Below are 13,463 nucleotides of genomic sequence, written 5' to 3'. Positions count from 1 at the left end.
TAACTTGCTTCAGCCAGGGCCTCCATTTTTTTCTGCCTGGCGTTCTTCTTCTTCTTCAGTCTGTTGGCCTCCAGCGTCGCAAAGTAGTTGACAGCGGCGAACTCGATGAGCGCAGACGCCACGAAGGCAAAACACACAGCGATGAACCAGTCCATGGCTGTAGCGTAGGCCACCTTGGGCAGAGACTGGCGGGCACTGATGCTGAGGGTTGTCATGGTGAGGACCGTGGTGATGCCTGTTGGTTGTTAGGATAGGGGAAATGGAGACCATGGAAACAGAATTAGAACACTATTATGAGAGAGAGAGAGATTACATCTGCAACCCTATATCTGTGGCTCGTTTGCCTGTTCCCTCTCAGAGCCTCTGTATACACACAGTCTCTCCCAGTCACATCATGCATTGGACACAGTCTCTCCCAGTCACATCATGCATTGGACACAGTCTCTCCCAGTCACATCATGCATTGGACACAGTCTCCCAGTCACATCATGCATTGGACACAGTCTCTCCCAGTCACATCATGCATTGGACACAGTCTCTCCAGTCACATCATGCATTGGACACAGTCTCTCCCAGTCACATCATGCATTGGGCACAGTCTCTCCCAGTCACATCATGCATTGGGCACAGTCTCTCCCAGTCACATCATGCATTGGACACAGTCTCTCCCAGTCATCATGCATTGGGTATATGAAGTGATATACAGTATAGGCTGAATTAAGTTTTTGGAACACTATTGAGAGCGAGAGACACAGACACACAGACACAGAGAGAGAGAGAGAGAGAGAGAGAGAGAGAGAGAGAGAGAAAGAGAGAGAGAGAGAGGGGGGAGAGGAGAGAGAGACACAGACACAGAGAGAGAGAGACAGAGAGAGTGAGCGAAAGAGAGAGACACAGAGAGAGTGAGAGAGAGACACACACAGAGAGAGTGATTGAGAGAGACTAAGACAGATATCTCTCTGTCTCTCTAAATTAAATTCAAATTGAATATTGAACATTCAATTGCCAAAATATTCCATTGTTTCTGTCAGGTCCACATAATTGTTCATGGTCTCATCTACTGCTCAGGCAGTAGCAGCCAGCCAACCATCTAACATTATCTCTGTTTGAAATGTCTCTCTGTCTCTCTCTGTCTCTCTGTCTCTCTCTGCCTCAATTCAAGAAAGAGTGTTGTTATCAAACTAACCACAGTGCCAGAGGGTTGTTATCATACTAGACACAGGGACAGGGTGTTGTTATCATACTAGACACAGGGACAGAGGGTTGTTATCATACTAGACACAGGGACAGAGGGTTGTTATCATACTAGACACAGGGACAGGGTGTTGTTATCATACTAGACACAGGGACAGGGTGTTGTTATCATACTAGACACAGGGACAGAGTGTTGTTATCATACTAGACACAGGGACAGAGGGTTGTTATCATACTAGACACAGGGACAGGGTGTTGTTATCATACTAGACACAGGTACAGAGGTTGTTATCATACTAGACACAGGGACAGAGTGTTGTTATCATACTAGACACAGGTACAGAGGGTTGTTATCATACTAGACACAGGTACAGAGTGTTGTTATCATACTAGACACAGGTACAGAGGTTGTTATCATACTAGACACAGGGACAGAGTGTTGTTATCATACTAGACACAGGTACAGAGGGTTGTTATCATACTAGACACAGGGACAGAGTGTTGTTATCATACTAGACACAGGTACAGAGGGTTGTTATCATACTAGACACAGGGACAGAGTGTTATTATCATACTAGACACAGGTACAGAGGGTTGTTATCATACTAGACACAGGTACAGAGGGTTGTTATCATACTAGACACAGGGACAGAGTGTTGTTATCATACTAGACACAGGGACAGGGTGTTGTTATCATACTAGACACAGGGACAGAGTGTTGTTATCATACTAGACACAGGGACAGGGTGTTGTTATCATACTAGACACAGGGACAGGGTGTTGTTATCATACTAGACACAGGGACAGAGTGTTGTTATCATACTAGACACAGGGACAGAGGGTTGTTATCATACTAGACACAGGGACAGGGTGTTGTTATCATACTAGACACAGGGACAGAGTGTTGTTATCATACTAGACACAGGGACAGAGTGTTGTTATCATACTAGACACAGGGACAGGGTGTTGTTATCATACTAGACACAGGTACAGAGGGTTGTTATCATACTAGACACAGGGACAGAGGGTTGTTATCATACTAGACACAGGGACAGAGGGTTGTTATCATACTAGACACAGGGACAGAGGGTTGTTATCATACTAGACACAGGGACAGAGGGTTGTTATCATACTAGACACAGGGACAGAGGGTTGTTATCATACTAGACACAGGGACAGGGTGTTGTTATCATACTAGACACAGTGACAGAGGTTGTTATCATACTAGACACAGGGACAGAGGGTTGTTATCATACTAGACACAGGTACAGGGTGTTGTTATCATACTAGACACAGGGACAGGGTGTTGTTATCATACTAGACACAGGGACAGAGGGTTGTTATCATACTAGACACAGGTACAGAGGGTTGTTATCATACTAGACACAGGGACAGAGGGTTGTTATCATACTAGACACAGGGACAGGGTGTTGTTATCATACTAGACACAGTGACAGAGGTTGTTATCATACTAGACACAGGGACAGAGGTTGTTATCATACTAGACACAGGGACAGGGTGTTGTTATCATACTAGACACAGTGACAGAGGGTTGTTATCATACTAGACACAGGGACAGGGTGTTGTTATCATACTAGACACAGTGACAGAGGGTTGTTATCATACTAGACACAGGGACAGAGGGTTGTTATCATACTAGACACAGGGACAGGGTGTTGTTATCATACTAGACACAGGGACAGGGTGTTGTTATCATACTAGACACAGGGACAGAGGGTTGTTATCATACTAGACACAGGGACAGAGGTTGTTATCATACTAGACACAGGGACAGAGGGTTGTTATCATACTAGACACAGGGACAGAGGGTTGTTATCATACTAGACACAGGTACAGAGTGTTGTTATCATACTAGACACAGGGACAGAGGGTTGTTATCATACTAGACACAGGGACAGAGGGTTGTTATCATACTAGACACAGGGACAGAGGGTTGTTATCATACTAGACACAGGGACAGAGTGTTGTTATCATACTAGACACAGGGACAGAGGGTTGTTATCATACTAGACACAGGGACAGGGTGTTGTTATCATACTAGACACAGGGACAGAGGGTTGTTATCATACTAGACACAGGGACAGAGGGTTGTTATCATACTAGACACAGGTACAGGGTGTTGTTATCATACTAGACACAGGGACAGAGGGTTGTTATCATACTAGACACAGGGACAGAGTGTTGTTATCATACTAGACACAGGGACAGGGTGTTGTTATCATACTAGACACAGTGACAGAGGGTTGTTATCATACTAGACACAGGTACAGGGTGTTGTTATCATACTAGACACAGGGACAGGGTGTTGTTATCATACTAGACACAGGTACAGAGGGTTGTTATCATACTAGACACAGGGACAGAGGGTTGTTATCATACTAGACACAGGGACAGAGGGTTGTTATCATACTAGACACAGGGACAGAGGGTTGTTATCATACTAGACACAGGGACAGAGGGTTGTTATCATACTAAGACACAGGGACAGGGTGTTGTTATCATACTAGACACAGGGACAGAGGGTTGTTATCATACTAGACACAGGTACAGGGTGTTGTTATCATACTAGACACAGTGACAGAGGGTTGTTATCATACTAGACACAGGTACAGGGTGTTGTTATCATACTAGACACAGGGACAGGGTGTTGTTATCATACTAGACACAGGGACAGAGGGTTGTTATCATACTAGACACAGGGACAGAGGGTTGTTATCATACTAGACACAGGGACAGAGGGTTGTTATCATACTAGACACAGGGACAGAGGGTTGTTATCATACTAGACACAGGGACAGAGTGTTGTTATCATACTAGACACAGGGACAGAGGGTTGTTATCATACTAGACACAGGGACAGGGTGTTGTTATCATACTAGACACAGGGACAGAGGGTTGTTATCATACTAGACACAGGGACAGAGGGTTGTTATCATACTAGACACAGGGACAGGGTGTTGTTATCATACTAGACACAGGGACAGAGGTTGTTATCATACTAGACACAGACAGAGGGGTTGTTATCATACTAGACACAGGGACAGAGGTTGTTATCATACTAGACACAGGGACAGAGGTTGTTATCATACTAGACACAGGGACAGAGGTTGTTATCATACTAGACACAGGGACAGGGTGTTGTTATCATACTAGACACAGGTACAGAGGGTTGTTATCATACTAGACACAGGGACAGAGGGTTGTTATCATACTAGACACAGGGACAGGGTGTTGTTATCATACTAGACACAGTGCGTACAGGTACAGAGGGTTGTTATCATACTAGACACAGGGACAGAGGTTGTTATCATACTAGACACAGGGACAGAGGGTTGTTATCATACTAGACACAGGGACAGAGGGTTGTTATCATACTAGACACAGACAGAGGGTTGTTATCATCAGACACAGGGACAGAGGGTTGTTATCTACTAGACACAGGGACAGAGGGTTGTTATCATACTAGACACAGGGACAGAGGGTTGTTATCATACTAGACACAGGGACAGAGGGTTGTTATCATACTAGACACAGGGACAGAGGGTTGTTATACTAGACACAGGGACAGAGGTTGTTATCATACTAGACACAGGTACAGAGGTTGTTATCATACTAGACACAGGGACAGAGGGTTGTTATCATACTAGACACAGGGACAGAGGTTGTTATCATACTAGACACAGGGACAGAGGGTTGTTATCATACTAGACACAGGGACAGAGGGTTGTTATCATACTAGACACAGTGACAGAGGGTTGTTATCATACTAGACACAGGGACAGAGGGTTGTTATCATACTAGACACAGGGACAGAGGGTTGTTATCATACTAGACACAGGGACAGAGGGTTGTTATCATACTAGACACAGGGACAGAGGGTTGTTATCATACTAGACACAGGGACAGAGGTTGTTATCATACTAGACACAGGGACAGAGGTTGTTATCATACTAGACACAGTGCGTACAGGTACAGAGGGTTGTTATCATACTAGACACAGGGACAGAGGGTTGTTATCATACTAGACACAGGGACAGAGTGTTGTTATCATACTAGACACAGGGACAGAGGGTTGTTATCATACTAGACACAGGGACAGAGTGTTGTTATCATACTAGACACAGGGACAGAGTGTTGTTATCATACTAGACACAGGGACAGAGGGTTGTTATCATACTAGACACAGGGACAGAGTGTTGTTATCATACTAGACACAGGGACAGGGTGTTGTTATCATACTAGACACAGGGACAGAGGGTTGTTATCATACTAGACACAGGTACAGAGTGTTGTTATCATACTAGACACAGGGACAGAGGGTTGTTATCATACTAGACACAGGGACAGAGGGTTGTTATCATACTAGACACAGGGACAGAGTGTTGTTATCATACTAGACACAGGTACAGAGTGTTGTTATCATACTAGACACAGGGACAGAGGGTTGTTATCATACTAGACACAGGGACAGAGGGTTGTTATCATACTAGACACAGGGACAGAGGGTTGTTATCATACTAGACACAGGGACAGAGTGTTGTTATCATACTAGACACAGGTACAGAGTGTTGTTATCATACTAGACACAGGGACAGAGGGTTGTTATCATACTAGACACAGGGACAGAGGGTTGTTATCATACTAGACACAGGGACAGGGTGTTGTTATCATACTAGACACAGGGACAGGGTGTTGTTATCATACTAGACACAGGGACAGAGGGTTGTTATCATACTAGACACAGGGACAGAGTGTTGTTATCATACTAGACACAGGTACAGAGTGTTGTTATCATACTAGACACAGGGACAGAGTGTTGTTATCATACTAGACACAGGGACAGAGTGTTGTTATCATACTAGACACAGGGACAGAGGTTGTTATCATACTAGACACAGGGACAGAGGGTTGTTATCATACTAGACACAGGGACAGAGGTTGTTATCATACTAGACACAGACAGAGGGTTGTTATCATACTAGACACAGGGACAGAGTGTTGTTATCATACTAGACACAGGTACAGAGGTTGTTATCATACTAGACACAGTGACAGAGGGTTGTTATCATACTAGACACAGGGACAGAGGGTTGTTATCATACTAGACACAGGGACAGAGGGTTGTTATCATACTAGACACAGTGACAGAGGGTTGTTATCATACTAGACACAGGGACAGAGGGTTGTTATCATACTAGACACAGGGACAGGGTGTTGTTATCATACTAGACACAGGGACAGAGGGTTGTTATCATACTAGACACAGGGACAGTGTTGTTATCATACTAGACACAGGTACAGAGTGTTGTTATCATACTAGACACAGGGACAGAGGGTTGTTATCATACTAGACACAGGGACAGAGGTTGTTATCATACTAGACACAGTGCAAGCAGGGACAGACTCTTTGTTGATCCAGAAGGCTACTTGCGACAGCACCACCACCATAATCAGAGGGATGTACGTCTGAATCAGGTAGTAGCCTAGCTTCCTCTGTAGTCGAAAAATGGACTACCATGACAGAGTAGTCACCTGAAAGATAAACAGAGTAGGTATCAGCAGAGAGACTGATACAGGAGAGAACAAGATACGCAGCGAGAAGAGAGGAGAATTGTCCTTGGACCTGGAAAGGCTGTAGCGATATAACCAATTAGAGACATATAGAGAAGATAGTGTATCTGACTGCCTGCGGGACGTGATTAACCACCTGCCCTAAGACAGAGCAGATCAAAGAATAATATATATATATTTTTTAACATTTGAGTCACTGAGCAGGCATTTGTATCCAGAGCGACTTACAGTTAGCGCAGTAATCTTAAGTTTGGTGGGACAACCACATATCACAGATATAGAAAGTACATTTTACCTCAATAAAGTAGTAATCCGTAGTATCGGAGCTAGAAGGGGGGGTGGGGTCAAGTGCTGGTTCAGTTTGTATTTGATTTATTTAATTTTTTGTCGCGGGGGGTCTAGGTGAGGAGGAGGACTATTTAAGATACTGTTTGAAGAGGTTGAGTTTCAGATGTTTTCAGAAGATGGTCAGGGTCTCTGCTGTCCTAGCATAGCCTGAAGGTAGCGGGGGGGGCAGGTCCTCTTGCTGTTCTGTAGGTAAGCACCAGGGTCTTGTAGTGGTAGGGGGGCAGGTCCTCTTGCTGTTCAGTAGATAAGCACCAGGGTCTTGTAGGGGGGGCAGGTCCTCTTGCTGTTCTGTAGATAAGCACCAGGGTCTTGTAGTGGTAGGGGGGGGCAGGTCCTCTTGCTGTTCTGTAGGTAAGCACCAGGCTCTTGTAGTGGTAGGGGGGCAGGTCCTTTTGCTGTTCTGTAGATAAGCACCAGGGTCTTGTAGTGGTAGGGGGGCAGGTCCTTTTGCTGTTCTGTAGGTAAGCACCAGGGTCTTGTAGTGGTAGGGGGCAGGTCCTTTTGCTGTTCTGTAGATAAGCACCAGGGTCTTGTAGTGGTAGGGGGGCAGGTCCTTTTGCTGTTCTGTAGGTAAGCACCAGGGTCTTGTAGTGGTAGGGGGGCAGGTCCTTTTGCTGTTCTGTAGATAAGCACCAGGGTCTTGTAATTAAATAAAACAGACGCATAGTTGCCAAAGCTACAAAAAGAGCAAACATGAGATCTGGAAATAACTAGGTAGTCTTCCTCTCTCTCCTTCCTGCACAACAACTTGGCAGAACAGTCTTTGTTTCAACGACGATCTTAGTTTTGTGAAAACCGCCAGTAACACAGCCGTCGCTTGCTATAACTATAGATATTCATTCATCAATCCGTTTGAGCATTCAGTTTGCTTGACATATTGATTTAGAGGCTAAAATAAACATTCCGCCAAATTGCTTTTTGCCTAGCAGAAGTGGAGAGCACACCTCCCTCTACTAATTGCTGATTGTCTATGAGAGGTGAGGGAGAGAGAGATAGAAGGACAGAGGAGGGGAGAGAGAGAGAAAGGAGGGGAGAGGGGGGGAGAAAGACCAAAGGAGAGAGGAGTGGAAAGAGGGGAGGGAGAGAGAGAAAGACAGAAGGAGAGAGGAGGGGAGGGAGAAGGATAGGAGAGAGGAGGGGAGAGAGGGGAGGGAGAGAGATAAAGACAGTAGGAGAGAGGAGGGGAGGGAGAGAGAGAAAGACAGTAGGAGAGAGGAGGAGAGAGGGGAGGGAGAGAGAGAAAGACAGAAGGAGAGAGGAGGGGAGAGAGGAGGGAGAGAGAGATAAAGACAGTGGGAGAGAGGGGGAGAAAGACAGTAGGAGAGAGGAGGGGAGAGAGGGAGGGAGAGAGAAAAGACAGTAGGAGAGAGGAGGGAAGAGAGGGGAGAGAGAGAGAAAGACAGAAGGAGAGAGGGGGGAGAGAGAGAGAAAGACAGTAGGAGAGAAGAGAGGGGAGAGAGGGGAGAGAGAGAGAGAGAGAGAGAGAGAGAGAAGAGAAAGACAGAATGAGAGAGGAGTAGAAGAGGGGAGGGAGAGAGAGATAGAGAGAGAAAGACAGTAGGAGAGAGGAGGGGAGAGAGGGGAGGGAGAGAGAGAAAGACAGTAGGAGAGAGAGGAGGGGAGAGGGGGAGAGAGAGAGAGAGAAAGACAGAATGAGAGAGGAGTAGAAAGAGGGGAGGGAGAGAGAGAGAGAGAGGAAGACAGCAGGAGAGAGGAGGGGAGGAGGAGAGAGACAGAGGAGAGAGAGAGAGAGAGAGAGAGAGAGAGAGAGAGGAAGAGAGGCAGGCAGGGAGGGAAATACAAAGGAATGGGGGAAGGAAAGATAGTGAGAGACAGCACCAGAATCACAACACTACTACACTTTGTCTAAACACTCCCTCTCTCTCCTTTCTCTCAATTCAATTCAAATGGGATTTATTGGCATGGGAAACATGTTTACATTGCCATAGCAAGTGAAATAAACAATAAACAAGTGAAATAAACAATAAACAAGTGAAATAAACAATAAACAAGTGAAATAAACAATAAACAAGTGAAATAAACAATAAACAAGTGAAATAAACAATAAACAAGTGAAATAAACAATAAACAAGTGAGAAAAAAGTCATTTAACAACATCAACAAAAAACTATTAGATATTAACAGTAAACATTCCACTCAAAAAGGTTTCAAAAAGATAAAGACATTTCAAGTGTTATATTATCAGCTATTTAGCAATGTGCAAATAGTTGTCGTCTCTCTCTCGCCCTCGTCCTCCCCCTCCTTGTTATGGTAACTGGGCCACTACATCCCTATCTTTGCGAGACTGCCTCCTCCTCCCTCGCCTCTCGGTGTTGTTCCAGGGATCTGCTGGGTCCTGCCTGAAGAAACATTATCTCTCTCTCTCTCTCTCTCTCTCTCAATTCAATTAAATTCAAGGGCTTTATTGGCATGGGAAACATGTGTTAACATTGCCAAAGCAAGTGAGGTAGACAACATACAAAGTGAATATATAAAGTGAAAAACAACAAAAATTAACAGTAAACATTAAACATACAGAAGTTTCAAAACAGTAAAGACATTACAAATGTCATATTATATATATATATATATACAATGTACAAATAGTTAAAGGACACAAGATAAAATAAATAAGCCTAAATATGGGTTGTATTTACAATGGTGTTTGTTCTTCACTGGTTGCCCTTTTCTTGTGGCAACAGGTCACAAATCCTGCTGCTGTGATGTCACACTATGGTATTTCACCCAGTAGATATGGGAGTTTATCAAAATTGGATTTGTTTTCAAATTCTTTGTGAATCTGTGTAATCTGAGGGACATATGTCTCTCTAATATGGTCATACATTGGGCAGGAGGTTAGGAAGTGCAGCTCAGTTTCCACCTCATTTTGTGGGCTGTGAGCACATAGCCTGTCTTCTCTTGAGAGCCATGTCTGCCTACGGCGGCCTTTCTCAATAGCAAGGCTATGCTCACTGAGTCTGTACATAGTCAAAGCTTTCCTTAAGTTTGGGTCAGTCACAGTGGTCAGGTATTCTGCCACTGTGTACTCTCTGTTTAGGGCCAAATAGCATTTAGGGGACTCTTCTCCAGGTTCATCTCTCTGTAGGTGATGGCTTTGTTATGGAAGGTTTGGGAATCTCTTCCTTTTAGGTGGTTGTAGAATTTAACGTCTCTTTTCTGGATTTTGATAATTAGTGGGTATCGGCATAATTCTGCTCTGCATGCATTATTTGGTGCTCTCTCCTACTCCCTCCCTCCTACTCTCTCTCTCTCTCCTACTCCCTCCCTCCCACTCTCTCTCTCTCTCTCCTACTCCCTCCCACCTCTCTCTCTCTCTCCTACTCCCTCCCACCTCTCTCTGTATCCTACTCCCTCCCACCTCTCTCTCTCTCTCCTACTCCCTCCCACCTCTCTCTCTCTCTCTCTCTCTCTCTCTCTCTCTCTCTCTCTCTCTCTCTCTCTCTCTCTCTCTCTCTCCCCTACTCCCTCCCACCTCTCTCTCCCTACTCCCTCCCACCTCCCTCTCTCTCTCTCTCTCTCTCTCTCTCTCTCTCTCTCTCTCTCTCTCTCTCTCTCTCTCTCTCTCTCTCTCTCTCTCTCTCTCTCTCTCTCCCCTACTCCCTCCCTCCCACCTCCCCCCTCTCTCTCTCTCTCTCCCCTACTCCCTCCCACCTCTCTCTCTCTCTCTCTCTCTCTCTCTCTCTCTCTCTCTCTCTCTCTCTCTCTCTCTCTCTCCCCTACTCCCTCCCACCTCTCTCTCTCTCTCTCTCTCTCTCTCTCTCTCTCTCTCTCTCTCTCTCTCTCTCTCTCTCTCTCTCTCTCTCTCTCTCTCTCTCCCCTACTCCCTCCCACCTCTCTCTAGGATCACTCATAGGGCTTTAAGCCCCACAGTTATTTTTTAAAGGCAGACCGCACGCATTAGGCTTGACCACTTAAGCATCTTAGATGGCTGTTCAAGGAAATATGAGCTCTTAGGAGGAAGCTGCTCTACTGTATTACCTACAACCAGGCTGATGAAGCAAGCAGGGGAGAAGTAATGGATGTTGTTAGTGTTATAGGCTGTCTCTCAAATGGCAACAATTTCCCCATATAGTGTATACTTCTGACCAGGGCCCATAGGGAATAGGGTGCACTACTTCTGACCAGGGCCCATAGGGAATAGGGTGCACTACTTCTGACCAGGACCCATAGGGAATATGGTGCACTACTTCTGACCAGGGCCCATAGGGAATAGGGTGCACTACTTCTGACCAGGGCCCATAGGGAATATGGTGCACTACTTCTGACCAGGACCCATAGGGAATATGGTGCACTACTTCTGACCAGGACCCATAGGGAATAGGGTGCACTACTTCTGACCAGGGCCCATAGGGAATAGGGTGTACTACTTCTGACCAGGGCCCATAGGGAATAGGGTGCACTACTTCTGACCAGGACCCATAGGGAATAGGGTGCACTACTTCTGACCAGGGCCCATAGGGAATAGGGTGCACTACTTCTGACCAGGGCCCATAGGGAATAGGGTGCACTACTTCTGACCAGGGCCCATAGGGAATAGGGTGCACTACTTCTGACCAGGGCCCATAGGGAATAGGGTGCACTACTTCTGACCAGGGCCCATAGGGAATAGGGTGCACTACTTCTGACCAGGGCCCATAGGGAATAGGGTGTACTACTTCTGACCAGGGCCCATAGGGAATAGGGTGCACTACTTCTGACCAGGGCCCATAGGGAATAGGGTGTACTACTTCTGACCAGGACCCATAGGGAATAGGGTGCACTACTTCTGACCAGGACCCATAGGGGGTAATAGGGCCCATAGTGCACTACTTCTGACCAGGGCCCATAGGGAATAGGGTGTACTACTTCTGACCAGGGCCCATAGGGAATAGGGTGTACTACTTCTGACCAGGACCCATAGGGAATAGGGTGCACTACTTCTGACCAGGGCCCATAGGGAATAGGGTGCACTACTTCTGACCAGGGCCCATAGGGAATAGGGTGCACTACTTCTGACCAGGGCCCATAGGGAATAGGGTGCACTACTTCTGACCAGGGCCCATAGGGAATAGGGTGCACTACTTCTGACCAGGGCCCATAGGGAATAGGGTGCACTACTTCTGACCAGGGCCCATAGGGAATAGGGTGTACTACTTCTGACCAGGGCCCATAGGGAATAGGGTGCCACTAGGGAATAGGGTGTACTTTCTGACCAGGGCCCATAGGGAATAGGGTGTACTACTTCTGACCAGGACCCATAGGGAATAGGGTGCACTACTTCTGACCAGGGCCCATAGGGAATAGGGTGCACTACTTCTGACCAGGGCCCATAGGGAATAGGGTGTACTACTTCTGACCAGGGCCCATAGGGAATAGGGTGTACTACTTCTGACCAGGACCCATAGGGAATAGGGTGCACTACTTCCAGGGCCCATGACCAGGGCCCATAGGGAATAGGGTGCACTACTTCTGACCAGGGCCCATAGGGAATAGGGTGTACTACTTCTGATAGGGTGCACTACTTCTGACCAGGGCCCATAGGGAATAGGGTGCACTACTTCTGACCAGGGCCCATAGGGAATAGGGTGCACTACTTCTGACCAGGGCCCATAGGGAATAGGGTGCACTACTTCTGACCAGGGCCCATAGGGAATAGGGTGTACTACTTCTGACCAGGGCCCATAGGGAATAGGGTGCACTACTAGGGAATCTGACCAGGGCCCATAGGGAATAGGGTGCACTACTTCTGACCAGGGCCCATAGGGAATAGGGTGTACTACTTCTGACCAGGGCCCATAGGGAATAGGGTGTACTACTTCTGACCAGGGCCCATAGGGAATAGGGTGCACTACTTCTGACCAGGCCCATAGGGAATAGGGTGCACTACTTCTGACCAGGGCCCATAGGGAATAGGGTGTACTACTTCTGACCAGGGCCCATAGGGAATAGGGTGCACTACTTCTGACCAGGGCCCATAGGGAATAGGGTGTACTACTTCTGACCAGGGCCCATAGGGAATAGGGTGCACTACTTCTGACCATATGGCCCATAGGGAATAAGGTGCACTACTTCTGACCAGGGCCCATAGGGAATAGGGTGTACTACTTCTGACCAGGGCCCATAGGGAATAGGGTGCACTACTTCTGACCAGGGCCCATAGGGAATAGGGTGCACTACTTCTGACCAGGGCCCATAGGGAATAGGGTGTACTACTTCTGACCAGGACCCATAGGGAATAGGGTGCACTACTTCTGACCAGGGCCCATAGGGAATAGGGTGTACTACTTCTGACCAGGGCCCATAGGGAATAGGGTGTACTACTTCTGACC

At 46.6% G+C, this 13,463-nt stretch overlaps 1 pseudogene; it reads right to left on the bottom strand.

The window, feature by feature from the left end:
* Nucleotides 1-13,463, bottom strand: part of LOC118384005 (gamma-aminobutyric acid receptor subunit alpha-6-like) — a 25,601-nt pseudogene that overhangs the window by 3,517 nt on the left and 8,621 nt on the right.

Source organism: Oncorhynchus keta, chromosome 4 (assembly GCF_023373465.1).
Source record: "Oncorhynchus keta strain PuntledgeMale-10-30-2019 chromosome 4, Oket_V2, whole genome shotgun sequence".
NCBI classification, from domain to species: domain Eukaryota; kingdom Metazoa; phylum Chordata; class Actinopteri; order Salmoniformes; family Salmonidae; genus Oncorhynchus; species Oncorhynchus keta.
Note: the sequence above shows the minus strand (reverse complement) of the source record. Positions and strands in the feature narration are given on the sequence as shown.